General features: G+C 41.4%; 1 protein-coding gene across 5 annotated transcripts in view; it reads right to left on the bottom strand.

Moving 5' to 3' along the window:
- Window positions 1-23,657, bottom strand: part of LOC137369804 (focal adhesion kinase 1) — a 717,355-nt gene that overhangs the window by 410,734 nt on the left and 282,964 nt on the right. The window contains exon 1 of one of the 5 annotated variants that reach the window (XM_068031299.1): window positions 7,436-7,487. The exons of the other annotated variants lie outside the window; for them this stretch is intronic. The gene's annotated coding sequence lies outside the window, so the exon portion shown is untranslated. Of the gene's footprint in view, window positions 1-7,435; window positions 7,488-23,657 lie in introns of those variants that run through there. 5 annotated transcript variants of the gene reach the window in all.

Below are 23,657 nucleotides of genomic sequence, written 5' to 3' on the forward strand. Positions count from 1 at the left end.
ATTTTGTTTCCACAGGGTGTCTTGAGAATTAGTTGCTTTCAATCCCATGAACCGATTCTGCTATTCAGTTTGTTTATGGCTGATCTATAGCAACACCATTACCCACATTCATTCAACATCCTTTGATACCCTTAACCCATAACAATCTATTGATCAATCTTCAAAAATTTCAATTGACATTCTCAGCCTTTTGGGAGAACGAATTTCAAATTTCCACTAGCTTTTGCATGACAATATGCTTCTTGATTTCATGCTAAATAGCCTAATTCTAATTTTAAAATTATGTCCTCTCTTTCTTGATTCCATCACAAGAAATAGTTTGTATGTATCCTATTGAATCTCTTTATAATTTTAAAAACACCTCCATTAGATCACCCATTACCAGTAAACTCAAGGCATTGCAAGCCAAGTTTATACAACCTGTTTCATAATTTAACCAGTTTTGCTCTGGTATAATTCTGGTGAATCTTCACTGTACCCCTTCAAAGACCAGTATACTTTTGCTGAGGTTCACTGCACAAAATGGAAAACAGTACTCCAAATGGAGTCTGACCAAGGCTCTGTACAACTGAAAGATTACTTCCTCACTTTTAAATTCTAACCCCTTTGAAACAACGGCCAATATTCCATTCGCCTTTTTGATTACTTTTTGTACTTGTGTACTAGTTTTTACCTCTCACTAATTCTTTTTAAATAATCAATTTCAAATGTAACAGGAAGCCATTTTACAGACACACATTTCTAAATTGAATGGAGTCACCTGCATAAATTGCGAGTGCCATAATGATAGTTGTGACAAGTAATTTTGTGTAAAACACCTGTTGCTTTTCCGATCGGTTTATGCAATACAAATACTCAAGAGTTAGTACAAAAGCTATACCATGGCCAAGTCCTAAAATTACTTTGCATCAGGAGTATCAATAATTTACATAAATGAAATGAAGCTAACAGATCCACAAACATATTCAGGACTCCAGAGCACATTGAGCAACTAACAGGTGTTACTGAAATGTTCAAGATATATTTATAATTCAGTTTACTAAACAAAAAAATTGTAAGTGCTACTGCATAAGTTACAGTGCATTACTAACCTTATTTTACTTCAAAGAAAGAGGTCATGATTTGATCTGATTATAGGGCTTTTATATGTGTGAAATAAACTGAGTAAAGAAATGGAAACAATGGAATTTTCCACCTGGTGCTGCTGATTTTGCATCTCTTTCTGAAATCATAGAATGGTTACAGCTCAGAAGGAAGCCATTTGGCCCATTGTGTCCATGCTGGCTCTCTGCAAGAGCAACTCAGCTAGTTCCACTCCCCTGTCTTTTCAACAAAGGCCGATAAATTTTCTCTTTTCAGGTGCTTATTTAATTCCCTCTTGATAGTCACGATTGAATCTGCCTTCACCACACCCTCAGACAGTGCATTCCAGATCCTAACCACTCGATGAGTAAAAAAGTTTTTCCTCATGTTGCTGTTGGTTCTTTTGCCATTTATCTTACATCGGTATCCATGAGACCAAAGATATATTAACTCTAATTCAAAACACCAAATTTCCCAAATTTTTGTGGGTTATAATTTGAGCACACATATTTCTCTCTATTTTACTGCTTTCCATAGCTACCCTATATCCACATCCTCCGTAAGACAATGAATAAACAAGGATCAGGATATAATTTCTCAGCTTTTTAATCCGAACAATGTTACAAGGAGCCTCTAACAAGCAGCAGGTTTCCACTTATGACTAGGCTTATTTCCACACAGTGGCTACCATGTTTGATGGTCTCGATAAAAATGAAAAACGCATGTACATTTTGAAAACTTGAAACAGGCTACTTACATTTTGCTGATACTAAAAAGCACAAGGGTGCTCTTAGGCATGTTGAAGGCAAATTCAAAATTGCTCAAACTCTTGATAAATACCCGAACCAGTAAATTCAATTTTAAGGACTCCATTCCATACAGAAAAATGTTAATTTTTATGAATTTTTCAACACCTTCATATTTCAAAATAGTTGTAATTTTTGTTTAGATTTTTTAAAAAATCACACTTGAGGTTTCTACATAATGAAATCACCATACTATCACTCCCCAAAAGCCAGCAAAAGTCACTCCCCTCTTTCCGGAGGAGCTCACTTCCCATTCACACAGATGTTATTTCTCCTCTTCCACCATCCACACCTACCCACCGTCCCCCGATTTTCACAGCAACTCTTCCCCTCCAAACCCTCTAGTTTACACTGAGATTCTTCCCCTCTAACTACCCTTCCCATAGTTCACACCGATGCTCCTCAACAGGCCTTCATAGAGAAGCACTCACCTTCCCTGTGTTTCTCTCACTGACATGCCCTGTTATAACTCCTGCCCAATGGTGTTTCTTCATTCCAGCAGTCTTTACGTTGCACACACAAAAATGTGTGGGTTGGAATTCCAGCAAAAACTATTACAAGATCAAGAATTGCGGGCAACAAAAGCAACTCCTGGAGTAAAGCAACAGCCACGTGAGCTGGAACTGGGACTGACAGTAAGAAGAGCCTAAATAACTTGCACTTATATAGAACCTTTAAAATAGATATCATCACAAAACATGACCAAAGCTTGGTCAGAGTTGGTTTTAAGGAAGATCTTAAAAGGAAAATAATGTGGATAGATAGAAAGGGTTTTGGCAAAAAAAAAATCGAAATTGGTAGCTAAAAACACAGCTGCCAATGTTGGAGCTAAAGGAGGGAGGGGTTGCAACATAGAGAGGGACAAGGCCATGGCCAGAACAAAAGATGAGAATTTAAATTTGAGGCACTGGAGGACCAGAAACCAATCCAGGTCTCTAAGGACAATTAAACAACTAACTGGAAGAGGTGGCTCCACAAATATCCCCATCCTCAATGATAGGGGGAGCCCAGCACATTTATGCAAAAGATAAGGCTGAAGCATTTGCAACAATCTTCAGCCAGAAGTGCTGAGTTGATGATCCATCTCGGCCTCCTCCTGAAGTCCCCAGCATCACAGATGCCAGTCTTCAGCCAATTCGATTCACTCCGCGTGATATCAAGAAACGACTGAAGGCACTGGATAATGCAAAAGCTATGGACCCTGACAATATTCCGGCAACAGTACTGAAGACCTGTGCACCAGAAATTGCCTTACCCCTAGCCAAGCTGTTCCAGTACAGCTATAACACTGGCATCTACTCAGCAATGTGGAAAATTGCCCAGGTATGTCCTGTACACAAAAAGCAAGACAGGTCCAACCCAGCCAATAACCGCCCCAGTCTAAGTGATGGAGGATGTCATCGACAGTGCTATCATGCAGCACTTGCTTAGCAATAACCTGCTCAGTGACGCTCAGTTTGGGTTCCATCAGGGCCACTCAGCTCCTGACCTCATTACAGCCTTAGTTCAAACATGGACAAAAGAGCTGAACTCAAGAGGTGAGGTGAGAGTGACTGCCCTTGACATCAACGAGTATGGCATCAAGGAGCCCGACCAAAACTGGAGTCAATGGGAATCAGGGGGAAAAGACTACGCTGGTTGGAGTCATAACTAGCACAAAGGAAGATGATTGTGGTTGCTGGTGGTCAATCTTCTCAGCTCCAGGACATCACTGCAGGAGTTCTTCAGGGTAGTATCCTCGGCCCAATCATTTTCAGCTGCTTCAATGACCTTCCTTCAATCATAAGGTCAGAAGTGGGGATGTTCACTGATGATTTCACAATGTTCAGCACCATTCACAACTCCTCAGATACTGAAGCAGTCCATGCAGAAATGCAGCAAGACCTGGACAATATCCAGGCTTGGGCTGATGTGGCAAGTAACATTTGTGCCACACAAGTACCAGGCAATGACCATCTCCAACAAGAGAGAATCTAACCATCTCCCCTTGACATTCAATGGCATTACCATCGCTGAATCCCCTACTATCAACGTTCTGGGAGGTTACCATTAACTAGAAACTGAACTGGAGTAGCCATATAAGTACCATGGCTACAAGAGCAGGTCAAAGGCTAGGAATCCTGCGGCAAGTAACTCATCTCCTGACTCCCCAAAGCCTGTCCACCATCTACAAGGCACAAGCCAGGAATGTGATGGAATACTCTCCACTTGCCTGGATGAGTACAGTTCCAACAACACTCAAGAAGCTCGAAGCAATAAATGCCAAAATTCCATTTGCCTTCCTTATTACCGGTATACTAGTTTTCAGCGAATCATGCACGAGGACACCCAGATCCCTCTGCACCAAAGCACTCTGAAGTTTCTCTCCATTTAGTTAAAAATTTACCTTTCTATTCTTACGACCAAAATGGATAACCTCACACTTATCCACATTAAACTCCATCTGTCAAATTTTGGCCCATTCACCTAATCTATCCTTATCCATTTGTAAATTTCTTATTTCTTTATTGCAACTTACTATCCCAACTATTTTAGTGTAATCTGCAAATTTAGCTTTTGTACCTTCTATCCCTGCATCCAACTCATAGATTGTAAACAGTTGGGGCCAGAGGACCGAACCCTGTGGCATCCCACTAGTTACATCTTGCCAGCCAGAAAAAGACCCATTTATCCCGACTCTCTGTTTTCTGTTGGTTAGCCAATCCTCTATCCAAGCTAATAAATTGCCCCTAACCCCATGTGATCTTACCTTGTGTATTAACCTTTGTGCAGCACCTTATCAAATGGCTTCTGGAAGTCCAGATATATTACATCTACAGGATCCCCATTATCCACTTTGCTTGTTACAGCTTCGAAGAACTCTAGCAAATTAGTCAAACACGATTTACCCTTCATAAAACTATGCTGACTCTGATGGATTGCGTTTTGACTTTCTAAATGTCCTGTTATTACTTCCTTAATAATGGATTCAAACAATTTCCTAACGACAGATGTTAAACTAACTGGTCTATAGTTTCCTCATTTCTGCCTCCCTCCCTTTTTGAATCAGGGCGTTATATTAGCCTTTTTCCAATCCACTGGAAGCTTTCCCGCATCCAGAGAATTTTTGAATATTATAACCAATGGATCCACTATCTCCGCTGCCACTTCCTTTAAGACCCTAGGATGTAGGCCATCAGATCCTGGGGACTTGTCTGCCTTCAATCCCAACAGTTTGCTCAGTACATTTTCCTAGTGATGATGATTGTTCTAAGTTCCTCCCTTTCTATAACCTCTGCATTTCCTGTTACTATTGAGATGGTGCTAGTGTCCTCCACCATGAAAACTGAGGCAAAATACTGATTTAGTGTCTCCGCCATTTCTGTGTTCCCCTCTATTAACTCCCCTGTCCCATCCTCCAAAGGACCAACATTCACTTTAGCTACTCTCTTCCCTTTTAGATAGTTATAGAAGTTTTTGCTATCTGTTTTTATATTTTACGCCAGTCGACATGTGTCGGGTTCAGGTCGGTCGCTCGTCCAGGTCCGGCAGGGCACACTCTATCACCACCTCCGGTATGTGGCTCCAATGTCAACGTACTTTTTGGACTTGAAAGGTTGTTTAGTTACAGTTTTTGTAAGCTTGTGCAGCTAAGCAACAAAGTGAAAAACGGAAGCTAGGTTAACTGATGGTCGGGTCGGGTCCGGCGCGGGAAAAAATGAAAGGACTCGGATCGGATGTGGTTCTGTCGGGCTCGGGTCGGGTTTCATTTGCAGACCCGAGCCGGCCTTTAACCTCTGGTTCTTTTGCCAATCACCTGAAATCTGTGTCCTCTGGTTATCAACGCTTTCTTCATTGGAAACAGTTTCTCTTTATTTACTCTAGCTAAACCTTTCAAGATCTATTTAGCACAGAATATGATCAGTGTGTGAATGCTGACATTTTAAAAAATGTTTTTGTTTCTACATAGAGACTAGTGGTTTTAAAGAGAACAGCCCCAGCTTCTCCAATCTACCCATGTAACTGTTATCCCTCATCCCTGAAACCGTTCTAGCAAATCTCTTCTGTCCCCTCAAAAAAGCCTTCATGGCCTTCCTGAAGTATGGTGCGTAAAATTGCACACAATACTCCAGCTGGGGCTGAAATAGGTTTATTTTAAATATAGATTTGGCATAATGTCCTGGCTTTTGTCATCTTTGCCTATATTTATAAAGCCCAGGATCCCATATGCTTCATCAATTGTTTTGTTAATCTGTCCAGCCACGAAGATTTGTGCCCAAAAAACCCCCAAGGTTTCTGGTCCTGCAGCCCCTTGTAAACTGCACTATTTAGTTCAATTGCCTCTCATCATTCTTCCTACCAAAATGAATCACTCCACACTTCCTGCTTTAAATTTCATCTGCCATGTGTCTGCCCATTTCACTTGTCTAAGTCCTCCTGTTTACTACTTTTTCAAGTTTTGAGTCATCTGCAAACTTTGAAATTATGTCCTGTATACCAAAGTCAAGTGTCATTATAGAAATATCAAAAACAGCCATGGTCCTAATACCAACCACTGGGGAACACCACTGTATACTTTTCTCAGTCTGAAAAACAACTGTCCACCACTACTCTCTGCTTTCTGTCCCTTCGCCAATTTCGTATCCCCGCTGCCACTGCTCCTTTAATCCCATAATGCAAAGATCACACGACAGCTTAGAAAATATTTCTTAACAGTTTCAATTGTGTTTGCATAATGCTGGGGGGTGGGGGGGCTATCACACATTGACAACTATCCTTGACAGATGAGAAAATTAGGTATGTTGTGACTTACATGGGAGTACCACGAAAAAGCGTCAAAATTTTATGTCCAAAGTGAATGATCAAAAGCTCTACAGGGACAGACAATAACAAGCAGCAGCTGTTGCACCCTACTCACCTCCCCCCCCACCCACCCTGCAAACATACAACACTATATGTAGATCAAACAGCTAAGTGTTTTGTGTGAAGATTATTGAACGTTACTACCAAATTTGAGGTTTAAAGAACTGAAAATGCCATCTGCAAATTTTCAAATCCTCACAAATAAAAAAAATTCGAAGCAAAGGTGAGATAGAACAGTACACTGGCCCTTCAATGTGCTGCACACCAAGTAATGTAGTGAACTTGGATCCCTTCATTACCAAGATATCAGATTCAATCTCAGTTATGCCATTAGTGAAAGAAGCCAAGGAAAAGAAAGTATCTTTCTACATAGCAGGGGGAAAAAGTAATGCTATAAGCCTCTCAGCAGCTGGTTCAATTGGAAAAGTTTCAGACTGCCCCCATTGGTTGGGGTGTGGTAACTGGAGTGTCAGCCAAAAATATCTTTTAAAAAGTACTGATACAAATTAAAGTCAGAATGACAACTTTACTCCAGTCACAATTTACAGCTGAATAACTACACAGATTCAATTCACACCTTAGAACAGAATCTTGAGCCAGCCAATTCTTTTTTTTTTAAATTGAGCGAGGTTTTAACTGAAAGTAAAAATCTTGTTAATTACTTGAAATTTTCCAAACATGTCTCAAGTCCTTTGTAACAATACCTTCTGATTCGAGATGTTTTACTTCATTTCTTATTCGAACACCCCAGCAAATACATGGTGTGTCGGATTCTGATGGGGAAGGAGGATCCTTCTCAGCAAGAATCATAGATAAAACTTAAGATTAATCAACTTCACTTTTATAAATAAATCCACAGGCTACTGAGCTTTCTTCTTCTCATGTTACATCCTTGCAGTCAAACTATTCATAAACCAGCAAAACATGAATCATTGTAACCTGGAGCTTTTTAAACAACGTCACAAGTAGTGTACTTCCCAGTTGTAACACTGTCTGCATGTTTGACCATGACTTTACACAGTGGCAGCATTTGCACATCTCAAAGAGACGTCCTCTAGACTACATATTATTGGAGTTTATTCAGTATTAGATTGCGCCATGTGAGTATTTGAAGATCTGATTGGTTCAAACTCCAATAAAACAGAGTTGCAATACACAGGAACTCCTGCCAAATACTATTCAATGAGGTGGGGCACCACAGGCAGGAATGTTTAAGCGTTACTTTCCTTAACCCTTTCAGGGCTTCAACAGCAGAACAAAATAAAACAGGATAATTTATTTCAGTTTGGGTCAGCCGTCAAAAAATACATATTATTTCCCCATTAGAAAACCACAGCATTTACATTTTAAAAAGGACCAAAAAGATCTGTAGACAGTTTATTTATTTATTTTATTTAGAGATACAGCACTGAAACAGGCCCTTCGGCCCACCGAGTCTGTGCCGACCATCAACCACCCATTTATACTAATCGTACATTCCTACCACATCCCCACCTTCTCTATATTCCCCTACCACCTACCTATACTAGGGGCAATTTATAATGGCCAATTTACCTTTCAACTTGCAAGTCTTTGGCTGTGGGAGGAAATCGGAGCACCAGGCGAAAACCCACGCAGTTCACAGGGAGAACTTGCAAACTCCACACAGGCAGTACCCAGAATTGAACTCGGTCGCTGGCTGGAGCTGTGAGGCTGCGGTGCTAACCACTGCGCCACTGTAGTTCTCAAAAGGGATGGAATTAATGCCATTTAGTTGCCTACTCCTTTACATATTTACTAAATTAATCTTAAAATGTTTTCACATAATCTATCTCTGCTGTGTCCCCGAACAGTCACACCACATTTACTCCTCTAAGCTTGCAACCACATCTCCAGAGTGTGTGGCATTCTCAAACACTTTAATAGGGGTTTAATTTATCTAATCAAAGAGCAAAACAAAAGATGCTGGAAATTTAAAACAGAAGAACAGAAAATTCTGGAAACACTCCAGCCAGTCAGCATTTGTAGAAAGAACAGAACCACTTTCTTAACCTCCCTGACAATGTTTTTGTATATGCTACCCATAGATTGATACTTTAAGAACTTTTTTTGTCTTTATCCCCAACATTAATTCTGTTATCTACATTGGCCTTTTTGTCTGTTCCCCATCTTCCCTTATGGTCAGGGGAAGTATTTGCCTTGCTGGGGAGTGGGGAGGAGGTGGGCGTGCTCCATTCAAAGGTTTATTTTGGGTCCTACATTTTAATAGATAACGAAACTGAATTGCAACAACTTAGTCTGGCGTCAAATCAGCACACACACGTGTGAAAAGGCAGGCTTGTAATGGGTAACCATATGCAAAATCAGAGACAGCTGGTCAGTATGACTAACATCTGGAGTGCAATCATAATTGTGGCGAAATATCTTGTACTATGGACTTGTTCACTTATTGCTTGAAGAGTGCAAATTCCAATCAGCTCAACCAAATCATTCTGAATATTCTTGCTCAGATAATGGTTAAAGGTGGCTTTTTGGCTCAACCTACAGCTTATATTTATATAAATACTACATATTTACTAGTGATGGGAGATTTCAAGCCAAGAAATATGTTATTGAGCAACAAATATATGATGGAGGGCACAGCATCACTTCCAGCTCAGCAAAGATGTAGGACTTGTAAAAACAACACAAAAAGACTGATGTGATATATAAATGTTTGTTTAGAAACAAAAACATTCTTGAAATCTAAAATAAAAAAATGCTGGAAATATACAGTAACAATCAGAAAGAGAAAAAAGGTGGGTAAAAATTTAGCCCGACGTCATACACAGCAAATGTTAAGTTTCAGAAAATGTATTACAACGATCAAAAGCAAAATAAGTGAATGAAACCGATTCACCATCTGTTGCCATTGTTATTGCTTCTACACGTAATGTATCAACTGATTTATATCACAAAATTGGAAGTGCTTGCATTACATTTAGCAAACTGAGAGAGCCAGGAAGCAGCAAGCGCAGCGGGCTGTGCAAACAGCAACTGATTCTGGGATTCACTAAATCTGCAATTCTGGCATGCACCAATATTCTGAAGTTGTAGCCAATAGCGTGTCAATGTTTCTGTTACGTTGCAAGGAGCCAATCAATAGTGTATACCATCTGGCTTGCAGCACTGAATTGTGCTGAATAACTTGATCAGCTTGTCCCATGGAGCGTAGGAGCCGGTCCTAACTAGTTCAGGGCCCCATGTAATTGCTAATGCTGCATGGCCCTAACACTACTCCTACTCACAGTATGTATCTGCTCTCTGCTACAAGTATCGTATTTCTAAACATGATGGCCTGGATTTCGCAGTCAGTGGTAAAGCAACAGCACTCATCACTTACATTAAACAAAGCTGCCCACAAAGATCTAGCAATCTCAGTGGCATGGATTTCATCTTTCCCCTGGCACCAAGTCAAAGGGTATCACCAGACACCCAGCAACAGTGATGTCATCAAGCAGGGTAAGCAGCCAATCATACTGAACTATTCGTACGGTCAGCAAACTAGGAAGTAAAATGTACTGATTATCCTTCACTTTTATAAATCTTACAGGGTAAAATAAATGATTGGGACATATACATGGGATTAAGATGGAAGCTGAAATATCAAACAAAATTAAAAATGTGCAATTTTTATCATAATTAAAGAATGGTAACCACACCATTCAGCCCATTGCATCTGTGCTGGCTCTCTGAAGGAGCAATTCACCTATTGCCACTTCCCCGCCTTATCTCTGTAGCCCTGCACATTCTTTCTTTTCAGATAATAATCCAATTCCCTCTTGAATGCCTCGATTGGATCTGCCTCCACCAACTTTCAAGGTCTGAAATTGTCCCTTTCTACAAGATAGAATTTACATAGAATTATATAAAAATAACAACATGGAAACTAGCCATTCGGTCCAACCAGTCTGTTGTAATATTTATCCTCCACATGAGAGTAGCTCTAATGCCATGTGCCCATGTTCCCATACCCTATTATTCCCTTCTCCTTCAACCACATAGTTAACATTTGCTTAAATGTTAAAAGTTTACTAGACTAATACCTGGAATGGGTGGGTTGTCTTATGAGGAAAGGTTGGACAGGCTAGGCTTGTATCTAATGGAATTTAGAAGAGTAAGAGGCGACTTGAATAAGATCCTGAGTGGTCTTGGCAGGGTGGATGTGGAAAGGAAGTTTCCTCTTGTGGGAGAAACTGGAACTATCACTATTTAAAAATAAGTGGTCGTCCATTTAAGATAGAGATGAGGAGAAATTTTTTCTCTCAGAGGGTCGTGAGTCTTTGGAACTCTCTTCCTCAAAAGGCAGTGGAAGCAGAGTCTTTAAATATTTTTAAGGCAGAGGTAGATAGATTCTTGATAAGCAAGGGGGTGAAAGGTTAATGGGGGTAGGCGGGAATGTGGAATTGAGGTTACAAGCGGATCAGCCATGATCTTATTGAATGGCGGAGCAAGCTCGAGGGGCCGAGTGGCCTACTCCTACTCCGTATGTATAGTCTCTACTTCAATCATTAACTCTGGTAATACAGTCCACAAACTCATAACACGATATAAAATGGTCTCTCCAACTATCTGTCCTAAATCACTTACATTTAATATCCATGAATTCCTCGTTCTTGACCCCTCAACAGCTGGAAACAATTTTTTTATATCCACGCCATCTCATCCCTTCATTATTTTAAATACCTCTAGGGCGGCACAGTGGCGCAGTGGTTAGCACTGCAGCCTCACAGTTCCAGGGACCCGGGTTCGATTCCGGGTACTGCCTGTGTGGAGTTTGCAAGTTCTCCCTGTGTCTGCGTGGGTTTTCTCCGGGTGCTCCGGTTTCCTCCCACAAGCCAAAAGACTTGCAGGTTGATAGGTAAATTGGCCATTATAAATTGTCACTAGTATAGGTAGGTGGTAGGGAAATATAGGGGGGGCGGGGTGGTGTCAAAGGCATAAGATCATCAGGATCATCAACTAAAATGATAGAGATGAAGATGGAGCCAATTGGGGCTGCGCATCTTCTCATTTGGCAGTCGAAGGCCTAGGAACATCAGGATCATCACTTGATGCCTTTTTAGTAGATTTGATAAATTTATCAAGCGACAGTTGTGTTGCTAGTCTCATTTTTTCTTTGTAGCACATGGCATCATTCATTAATTTGGCTACTTTACAGCTGGATTCTCTATCTGCATCATCTTCATCAAAGATGCTTGCTCAACATGATGGAAAGCTTTAGACAATTTCTTGGTAATCAATATGCAAGCAGCAGGTAATACATCAGCAACTTCCTGTACCTTCTCTCATCCAGTTGCATCAACTCTTCATTCGACAAGAAGAAGGTAGCTATTCTACTAAGCAGGTGATGAACGTTGATGAGACCAGTCTTTACTTTTCAGCAAGGGACCCAACACTGAGCCCTGTGGAACGCCACTGGAAACAGCTTTCCATTCACAAAATCATCCGTCGGCTACCACCCTTTGTTTTCTGTCCCTGAGCCAATTCTGGATCCAACCTGCCACATTCCCCTGTATTCCATGGGCTCTCATTTTACTGGCCAGACTACCATGTGGGACCTTGTCAAAATCCATGTGGATGTGGAAAGGATGTTTCCCCTGTGGGAGAATCTTGAACTAGGGGTCACTGTTTAAAAATAAAGAGACGGCAATTTAAAACAGAGATGAGGAGAAATTTTTTCTCTCAGAGGGTCACGAGCCTTTGGAACTCTCTTCCTCAAAAGGCAGTGGAAGCAGAGTCTTCGAATATTTTTAAGGCAGAGGTAGACAGATTCTTGATAAGCAAGGGGGAAGGTTATCGGGGGTAGGTGGAAATGTGGAGCAATCAGTTCAGCCATGAACTTATTGAATGGCGGAGCAGACTCAAGGGGTCGAGTGGCCTTCTCCTGCTCCTACGTCGTAAGGTCATATAGTACACTCCTTGTAGTGTGGCTGCCCCCTTTTCATTTCTGAGCTCCACCCATATGGCCTCATTTGATGATTCATTTAGCATATCTGTTATTACTTCCGTAACTAATAATCTTGTGGGTTTTTTTTTAGTTTTGGCCAAGTGATTTAAATCAGGCGACATCATTACGGGTTAAGAGTACACTTAAATAGTTCCTATTTTTTTGGAAATACTGAGATCCAAACTAATGAATTAAATAGAATGGAGATGGCTGGGCAGGCGATGTGTTGCAGCTGTAGTGTGTGGGAGCTGGCGGACGCTGGTGCCATTCACGGTGACCACATCTGCAGCAACTGTTGGCTGCTCGAGGAACTTCGGCTCAGAGTTGATGAGCTGGAGTCCAAGCTGCAGACACTGTGACACATCAGGGACGGGGAGAGTTACCTGGACACTGTTTCAGGAGACAGTTACACCCCTTAGATTAACTACCTTGAATTCGGCCAGTGGTCAGGGACAGGAGGGTGTGACTGCGAGTGAGGCAGGTATGGGGATCCAGAATTTAGCTTTGGAGGAGCCTCAGCCAGTGCCCTTATCCATTAGGTACAAGATTCTTGCTCCCCATGTGGACGAGGGCACAGACTGCAGGGAGGATGAGCGAACTGACCACAGCACCGTGGTTCAGAGCGCCAGTCAAGTGGGGGACGAAAAGAGAAACGTAGCAGTAATAGGGGATAGCATAGTTAGGGGAGTAGATATTGTCTTCTGCAGCAAAGATAGAGAGTCCCAAAGGCTGTGTTGCCTACCTGGTGCCAAAGTTAAGGACATCTCTTCTGGGCTATAGAGGAACTTGGAGTGGGAGGGAAAAGATCCAGTTGTCGTGGTCCACGGAGGTACTAATGACATAGGTAGGACCACGAAAGAGCTTCTGCTGAGGGACTATGAGCAACTCAGGACCAAATTAAAAAGCAGAGCCATAAAGGCAATAATCTCCAGATTACTAGCTGCGCCACGTGCGAATTGGCATAGGGTAAATAAGATTAGAGAGGTAAATGTGTGGCTCAAAGATTGGTGTGGGAGAAATGGGTTCCGCTTCACGGGACACTGACACAAGTACTGGAGAGAGAGAGCTGTTCCGTTGGGATGGGCTTCATTTGAACCATGCTGGGACCAGTGCCCTGGCGAATCATATAACTAGGGTTGTACATAAGGCTTTAAACTAAATAGTGGGGGGAGGGTTCAATTGAAGGGAAGTTTAAAAAGTCGAAAAGTAACGAGAGAACAGAAGTGCAGGGTAGTGAAGGGGCATACATTAATCAGAGAGTGACAGGAAGGGACAGAGAATACAAGCCCACTACCGATGTAAGGCTGACTGGTCTATAATTCCCAGGGTTATCCCTATTCCCTTTCTTGAACAAGGGAATAACATTTGCCACCCTCCAATCATCCGGTACTACTCCAGTGGACAGTGAGGACGCAAAGATCATCGCCAAAGGCGCGGCAATCTCTTCCCTCGCTTCCCTTAATATCCTTGGGTATATCCCGTCTGGCCCCGGGGACTTAGCTATCTTCATGTCTTTCAAAATTTCCAGCACATCCTCCCTCTTAACATCAACCTGTTCAAGCATATCAGCCTGTTTCACGCTGTCCTCACGAACGACAAGGTTCCTCTCACTAGTGAATACTGAAACAAAGTATTCATTTAGGACCACCCCTACCTCCTCCGACTCCAGGCACAAGTTCCCATCACTATCCCTGACTGGCCCTACCCTCACTCTGGCCATCCTCTTGTTTCTCACATAAGTGTAGAACGCCTTGGGATTTTCCTTAATCCTACCCGCCAAGACTTTTTCATGTCACCTTCTAGCTCTCCTAAGTCCATTCTTCAGTTCCTTCCTGGCTACCTTGTCACCCTCTAGAGCCCTGTCTGATCCTTGCTTCCTCAACCTTAAGTAAGCTTCCTTCTTCCTTTTGACTAGCTGTTCCACATCTCTTGTCATCCAAGGTTCCTTCACCCTACCATCCCTTCCTTGCCTCATCGGAACAAACCTATCCAGCAGTCGCAGCAAGTGCTCCCTAAACAATCTCCACATTTCTGTCGTGCATTTCCCTGAGAACATCTGTTCCCAATCTGGGATCTGGGTGTTCTCGTGCATGAAACACAAAAGGATAGCATGCAGGTGCAGCAAGTAATTAGGAAGGAAAATGGAAGCTTGGTCTTTATTGCTAGGGGTTAGAGTTTAAAATTAGGTAAGTCCTGTTACAACTGTACAGGGTGTTGGTGAGACAACACCTGGAGTACTGTGTACAGTTTTGGCCCCCGTATTTAAAGAAGGATATACTAGCATTGGAGGCAGTTCAGAAAAGGTTCACTAGGCTGATTCCTGGGATGAAGGGGTTGTCTTATCAAGAACGGCTAAACAGGTTAGGCCTTTATTCATTGGAGTTTAGAAGAATGAGAGGCGAACTTATAGAAACATGTAAGATTTTAAGGGGGCTCGACAGGGTAGATGTTGAGAAGATGTTTCCACAAGTGGGGGAATCTCGAACTAGGGGACATAATTACAGAATAAGTGGCACACATTTAAAACTGAGATGCGAAGGAATTTCTTCTCTCAGAGGGTGGTGAATCTCTGGAATTCTCTGCCTCAGAGAGTTGTGGAGGCTAGGTCACTAAATGTATTTAAGGAGGAGGTAGATTTTTGAAATCTTGGGGAGTCGAGGGTTCGGCAAAGCAGGCCCAAAAGAGGAGTTGAGGCCTGGGACAGATCAGCCACGATCTTATTGAATGGCGGGGCAGGCTTGAGGGGCTGAATGGCCTACTCCTATTTCTTATGTTCTTATGTTCTCATGGGTTGACATTTCAGATAAGGATCCTTCATTATTATTGAGCTCACACCCAGAGCATTAATCTGGTTATTTTTTTCATAGATGCTGGTTGTCCTGCTATCTATTTCCAGCAGAGTTTTGTTTTATTTTAAATTTCCAACATCTGTGGCTTCTTTATTTGTACCAAATAGATCCTGTATCCATGTTATCATTCTGTACAGCATATTTTAAGGTCATGAATCTGATACACCGTTAATTGCAAATTTAGCTTTATATATTAGTATCAAAAATACTAGTTACTTCCCTGAAAAACTGTTTGAACTCTACAGATAGCAGTGCAAGCTGAGGTCAGTTATTGAGCTGAGACAACAATGAATTCAAACCTAAGTACAGCTCTTGATGTTCTCTCCACAAATGGGTTATTCAGGGCCCTCATATGATCAGAATCACTAACTCAACAATGATCAACATGTCACACATTCACCACTTAAATGCACACAAAAATTAAAATGATTAATATAAACACAAAATTGTTGACTTAATGACCTTTGGAACAAGGACAGTAAATGACAGTAGCTTTTTAAAATTTATTTCAATTTTACAGTAACCTACTTGTAAATAGGAATACATAGCACGATGATCATATACCTTCAGGTTTTACATCATTATCGTCTTTCCTACCCTTACTTCACCTTGGCTTTAATCCACATACTCAAAAGATAATGCCAAAAATGTTATTTCAAAATAAACTTTCATACTACATAATGTAGTATGTAACAGGCTTCAAGCAGTAATTCAATCCTTTAATTCAGCAGGCATTCCACTCTAGCTTTGCTGTTTGCATGCATAGCCATGCAACTCAATATCAACCATTTTGTTATCCAATATATTATTATACTGCATAATATATATGTCACTTCCTTTCTAATGAGAAAAAAGCCTAGCAAATTTACACTACAACTGCCAATAGAGCGGTACGATGGATCAGCACATCAGGTAACCAAAACTCCATGCCACATATAGTTATGACCTTGCTTTTATATTTTTTGTTAAATATTTTTTTCAGGACTCATGTATTTTAAAATTATGGACATCATTTTATTTGGGAAAACTGAAAAGGATTCCATAGATTCTGGAGTTTGTTTTTTTTAAAAAAGGCAATTGCCTTTTGGACTCGGTCTGTAAACAACTCTTCCTGGAAGTCACCTGTCTTCAGATAAGTACCCAGCGGGAGGTTTTTTGACCTGGGGTAAGATGTTTAGAGAGAAGTGACAGGTCAAGATTTATAGAGGTCAGGAGGCTTGAATCTTGAGATATTGTTTTGGACAGTCAGTTGGAGTTTGGACAGTGTTTTGAAAGGACTTTTAAATCAAGCTGCCAAGGACAAAACCCCAGCTCAGCCTTTTCCATCTCTTTGAAAAGCCTGCCAGCTTTTCCATCTCTTTGAGAAACTCTTAGAAGCGAGTGTAAGAAGTAGAGAAATTGATGCTGCATTCCTCTTGAAAGGCCTGCCAGAAACCTCTGTTGCCACATTTCTCCTGGAAAGCCTGCGAAACTGAACTTCAATGTCATCTGAAAAGAACTGTTCTAGAAAGATCCCAGTGACAGCCATATACACGTATTTGGGATGCTAAACCAAAAAGGGACAACTGACATCTTTCCATATCTTCTCTTTTTTCTTCAAGAATTAGCAAGTATTTGGCCAAAGGATTCTTTTTTAACTTCTTTGTTAAACAGACCTCTAAAGAAAAAATCTCTGTTTTTTTCCAGTTAATTGGTGTGTGTGAGTGTTTGTGTGCCTAAGGTAAAAAGGGAACTTTCATATTTCAATCTGTGTGTTAATGCTTTGCTTCGTTACTGGTTAAGTCTTGTTTTATAATAAACTGATAATTTTGTTGTTTATTAAAGAAACCTGGTTGGTGTATTTCATTCTGGGATAAAAATAGAGTCTATGATTGACTGTATCTGTAACTGGGTAAACACTTAACTATATGTTGTGACCTGTGGAGAGGTGGAATTAGAAAAAACAGTGCATCCCTCCCACCTTGGATTTCTGTTTCATACTTCCTACATAGCAACTTTATGATGTTAAAGGGATAATCATGGAAAGGCTCCCTAGGTGGAAAAAGAAACTCAGCCTCTTTGCACACTTTCTGAAAGCCAGTAACCAAAAGCCAGAGGTCATGGTGCTGTTTACATAATTGCTCTAGATGGGAGAAAAAGTGGGAACCAGGAGCAGTGGGGAGGAAAGAAAATGAAGGGAGAAAGAAAATGAATGGAGAAAAAAAATTGAATGGAGAAAGAAAATGTGCCCAAGAAAAATAACCTCTCCACTTATTATTGCCCATCGTTCATCTACTTTTTTAAAATTAGAAACAACTCTAATTCACTTAGCCACATATTTGTTTTTCAATACAAACAAATCAAGTATGCATCTCCAATAACCACTCAACATTTATAATACACTAAATCTTTTAAAAGACAAATATCTAGGCATAGACCTCACTCACAGCTTCATAACTTGAATATGTATGCTCGGCACAATCCGAAATGAACCTGGCAACATTTGCACCTTTTCAATGATGGTTGACTCCATTATATATGAGGTGGATAAAATGGTAAAGTTTTGGGGTCATTCAGAGATTATATCAATTAATTCTTCTATAAAAGCTAAGTGGAAGAAATATGTCTCGAAATTGTATTTTGTTCTGTTCTCATTGATACCACGTTTTAACTATACAGTAGCTAGTGCCATACAGGGTTTTTGAGATAACAAAGTAGTTTTAGTCTCTCTTTTATCTGACTTGTGCAAACACTTAGTGAAAATAAATTCATTTTTCACTTAAGTAATTCTGCAGAAAGGCAGGTCCATTTAACATGCTATCATTGATTTCCATCAACAACTAAAGGTGCATCTATTCTGAAGGCAAACCACTGTGTTAACTGGGCACTGCTGATACTATATAAGCAAACTGCCATATTGCTATCAATGACAGAGCATAACTTAATTGCACTTTATGATTCTGTTTTCACAAAAAAATCAATATTTAACAAATACTGGTAATGTACATCATAATTTAAATCCTTAATACAGGTAGACTAAGTGGATGAAATATAAGAGAGAAAATAAATTGAGTCTTAACAATTTGGGTCGAACTTAGAGAAGCAAGAAGGGTGGAAAACAGGTGCTTTCTCTTAAACAAGTCGACTCAATGCCCCTTTTCCAAGATTAGCTGCTTAGCAAGCAAAGGGAACAAAGATAATACCTAGCTACTCCGTTTCTGCAATGATGAACATAAATAAAGCAACTAAAAGCCAATGTTAGTTCCAAGAATGTATTCCAGCTTGTTTTGTCTATGATTATGACTCTGTAATTTCCCTCAATCCCATTCACCTCCACTTTGATAAAAATGTGGAGCAATTAGGAAAGCAAATGGTACATTGGCCTTTATTGCAAGGGGATTGGAGTACAAGAATAAGGAAGTCTGGGCTTTGGTGAGACCACACCTGGAATAGTGTGTGCAGTTTTGGTCTCCATATTTAAGGAAGGATATACTAACATTAGAAACAGTACAGCAAAGGTTCATGAGATTGGTTCCCGGGATGAAGGGGTTGTTCTATGACAAGAGGCTGTGTAAACTGGGCCTATGCTTACTGGAGTTTAGAAGAATGAGACATTGTCTCATTGAAACATAAAAGATTCCACATAGTGAGAGGTTGTTTTCCCTGGCTGGGGATTCTAGATCAAGGGGACACAGTCTCAGGATAAGGGATTGATAATTTAGGACTGAGATAAGGAAGAACTTCTTCACTCAAAGGGTTGTGAAATCTTTGGAATTCTCTATCCCAGAGGATTGTGAATGCTCCATCAGTGGCTATATTTTAAGGCTGAGATAGACAGATTTTTGGTCTCCCAGGGAATCATAGGATATGGTGGGGGGGAGGGGGCGGGAAAGTGGAGTTGAGGCAGAAGATCAGCCATGATCGTAATGAACAGCAGAGGAGGCTCAAAGCACCGTACAGTCTACTTCTGCTCCTATTTCTTATGTTCTTTTGTTCAATAGTGTCAGCTATGGCTCAATTGGTAGCGCTCTCGCCTCTGAATCACAAGGTTCCGGGTTCAAGTCCCACTCCAGAGCTTGAGCATAAAAACCAAAGCTGACGCTCCAGTGCGGTACTGAGGACCTATCAGAATGCCATCTTTTGGACGGGACATTAAGCTGAGGCTCAATTTGCCTGCTTGGATGGATGTTAAAGATCGCCCAGCACTATTTCAAAGAAGAGCAGGGGAGTTATCCCTGGTGTCCTGGCCAATGTTTATTCCTCAATCAACATTATAAGAACAGATTATCTGGCCATTACTACATTGCTGTTTGTGGGTGTTTGCTGCATGCAAATTGGCTGCCACATTTCCTACATTACAACGGTGAGCACATTTCAAAAGTATTTAATTGGCTGTAAAGCACTTTGAGACATCCAGTGATCATGAAAGGTGCTATATAAATGCAAGTCTTTCTTTCTTATAATGGGATGAGAGGGGATCTAGCCAGGGTAAAATGGAACCAAAGACTGACAGGCTAGGTACATTCCACAAGGGCAAAAGGTAGGGGATCCAAAGCCAGGGCTCCTTGCATGATGAGGGAGATAGAGAAATGATGAAATGAAAACAGAGGATGCATGCTGCATGTCAGGTGAATTCTTCACGCAGGAACCAGACCAAATATAATAAGTTGAGAGGGGAAGTGAAAAGGAAAATAAGACTGGCAAAGAAAGAATATGAGAAAGAATGGCAATTAATGTAAAAAGGGAACACAAAAATCTTCTATTGGCACGTAAATAGTAAGCAGGTAATAAGAGGTGGGGTGGGCCTATTGGGGCAAAGAAGGTGATATATTCTTAGAGGCACAGGGCAAGGCTAGAGTGGTTAATGAGTACTTTGCAGTGGTATTTAGTAGGGAAGAGGATGCTGATAAAGTATGGGTAGCAGTGGAGATCGTAGAAGCAATGGATGGGGTGAAAATTGATCGACAGGCTATGATTAGAGTGGATAGGTTGCCTGGTCCAGATAGTTTGCATCCCAGGGTTGCAAAAGGGAGTGGAGTGCGGAAGGGCTTGCCTTAATCTTCCCTAGATATGGGGGAGTTGCCAGAGGATTTAAGAGTGGCAAATGTGACACCCTTATTCAAGAAAGGATCGAAGGACATTCCTAGTAACTGCAGGCTGGTCAGTTTAACATCCGTGGTGGGTAAGGTTTTAGAAATAATAATCGGGGGAAAAAATCAACAGGCACTTGGAGAGGTTTGAGTTAATTAAGGCAAGCAAGCACGAATTTATAAAAGGCAGATCATGCTTAACTATTCTAATTGAATTTTTAGATGAAGTAACAGAAGGGTGATGAAGGGAAGACAATGGACATTGTCTATATAGATTTTAAGAAAGCCATTGACAAAATACCACATAAAAGACTGTTTAACAAAATTGAGGCCCATGGAACAGGAGTCAGTGTCAGCTTGGATAAAAAAAATTAGCTTAAGGACAGAAAAAAATGAGTTGTGGTAAATGGCTGTTTTTCAGAATGGAGGATGGTAGACAGTGGTGTTCCCTAAGGGTCAATGCTGGGACCACTGCTTTTGTGATATCTATAAATGACTTGGTTATTGGAATACAGAGTAAAAATTCAAAATTTTCCAATGATACCAAACTTGGGAGGTGTGGCAAGCAGTGAGGATGAGACCAATCAACTGCAACAGGACATGGATAGGCTAGCAGAATGGGCAGACAAGTGGCAGATAGAATTTAATACAGAGAAGTGTGAAGCGACGCATTTTGGCAGAAGGGATAAAATGGATATGGAGAGGTAATATCGAAATATAGACTGAATGGCACAGTTCTAAAGTATGTGCAGTGACAGAGGGACCTTGGGGTCCGTGTGCACAGATCCTTGAAGGTGGCAGGACATATTGAGAAAGTATTAGCAAAGCGCATAGGATCTTGGACTTCCTAAACAGAGGCATGGAGTACAAAAGCAAGGAAGTTATGCTGAACCTTTATAAAGCTCTAGTTAGGCCACAACTTGAGTACTGCGTTCAGTTCCGGTCACCACACTTTAGGATGGATGTGAGGGTCCTTGAAAGGGTGCAGTGGAGATGTTCCAAAGATGAGGGATTTTAGCTACAAGATTAGGTTAGAGAAGCTGGGGTTGTTCTTCTTGGAGCAAAGAAGATTGAGGAGAGATTTGATAGAGATGTAAAGATTATAACAGGTTGAGATAAGGCAGACCAATGAAAGTTGTTCCCATCAGCTGAAGATACAGGACAAGGGGACACAGAAGGATTTGTTGCCCATGCTGAATTGTCCTTGAACTTAATAGCTTGCTGAGCCATTTCAAAAGGGAGTTAAGAGTCAACCAGATTGCTGTGGGGCTAGAGTCACATGTAGGTCAAACCAGGTAAAGATACAGATTTTCTTCCCCATAGGACATTCGCGAACCAGATGGGTTTTTACAACAATTGATGAGTTTCATGGCACCATTACTGAGACCAGCTTTCGATTCCAGATTTTTATTAATTAATTGAACTTAAATTCCACAGCTGCCATGATGGGATTTGAACCCATGTCCCCACGGCATTAGCCTGGGCCTCTGGATCACTAATCCAGTGGCATTACCACTATGCTACCATCTCCCCCAAAGCTTCATCCCTGGGGGGTTTTGAACCACCAAACTTTCCATTAACAACCAAATGTGCCAACCGATTGCGCCACAGAGAAACTGGATGGACATTTGAGGGAAATTTCCAGGGCTACAGGGAGAGAGCTGGGGAATAACAAAGAACAAAGAAAATTACAGCACAGGAACAGGCCCTTCGGCCCTCCAAGCCTGCGCCGATCCAGATCCTCTATCTAAACATGTCGCCTATTTTCTCAGGGTCTGTATCTCTTTTCTTCCTGCCCATTCATGTATCTGTCTAGATACATCTTAAAAGACGCCATCGTGCCCGCATCTACCACCTCCGCTGGCAACGCGTTCCAGGCACCCACCACCCTCTGCGTAAAGAACTTTCCACGCATATCCCCCCTAAACTTTTCCCCTTTCACTTTGAACTCGTGTCCTCTAGTAATTGAATCCCCCCACTCTGGGAAAAAGCCTCTTGCTATCCACCCTGTCTATACCTCTCATGACTTTGTACACCTCAATCAGGTCCCCCCTCAACCTCCGTCTTTCTAATGAAAATAATCCTAATCTACTCAACCTCTCTTCATAGCTAGCGCCCTCCATACCAGGCAACATCCTGGTGAACATCCTCTGCACCCTCTCCAAAGCATCCACATCCTTTTGGTAATGTGGCGACCAGAACTGCACGCAGTATTCCAAATGTGGCCGAACCAAAGTCCAAAACAACTGTAACATGACCTGCCAACCCTTGTACTCAATACCCCGTCCAATGAAGGAAAGCATGCCGTATGCCTTCTTGACCACTCTATTGACCTGCGTTGCCACCTTCAGGGAACAGTGGACCTGAACACCCAAATCTCTCTGGACATCAATTTTCCCCAGGACTTTTCCATTTACTGTATAGTTCACTCTTGAATTGGATCTTCCAAAATGCATCACCTCGCATTTGCCCTGATTGAACTCCATCTGCCATTTCTCTGCCCAACTCTCCAATCTATCTATATTCTGCTGTATTCTCTGACAGTCCCCTTCGGTATCTGCTACTCCACCAATCTTAGTGTCATCTGCAAACTTGCTAATCAGACCACCTATACTTTCCTCCAAATCATTTATGTATATCACAAACAACAGTGGTCCCAGCACGGATCCCTGTGGAACACCACTGGTCACACGTCTCCATTTTGAGAAACTCCCTTCCACTGCTACTCTCTGTCTCCTGTTGCCCAGCCAGTTCTTTATCCATCTAGCTAGTACACCTTGGACCCCATGCGCCTTCACTTTCTCCATCAGCCTACCATGGGGAACCTTATCAAACGCCTTACTGAAGTCCATGGATATGACATCGACAGCCCTTCCCTCATAAATCAACTTTGTCACTTCCTCAAAGAATTCTATTAAGTTGGTAAGACATGACCTTCCCTGCACAAAACCATGTTGCCTATCACTGATAAGCCCATTTTCTTCCAAATGGGAATAGATCCTATCCCTCAGTATCTTCTCCAGCAGCTTCCCTACCACTG

This window comes from Heterodontus francisci, chromosome 5 (genome assembly GCF_036365525.1).
Source record: "Heterodontus francisci isolate sHetFra1 chromosome 5, sHetFra1.hap1, whole genome shotgun sequence".
Taxonomy (NCBI): Eukaryota; Metazoa; Chordata; class Chondrichthyes; order Heterodontiformes; family Heterodontidae; genus Heterodontus; species Heterodontus francisci.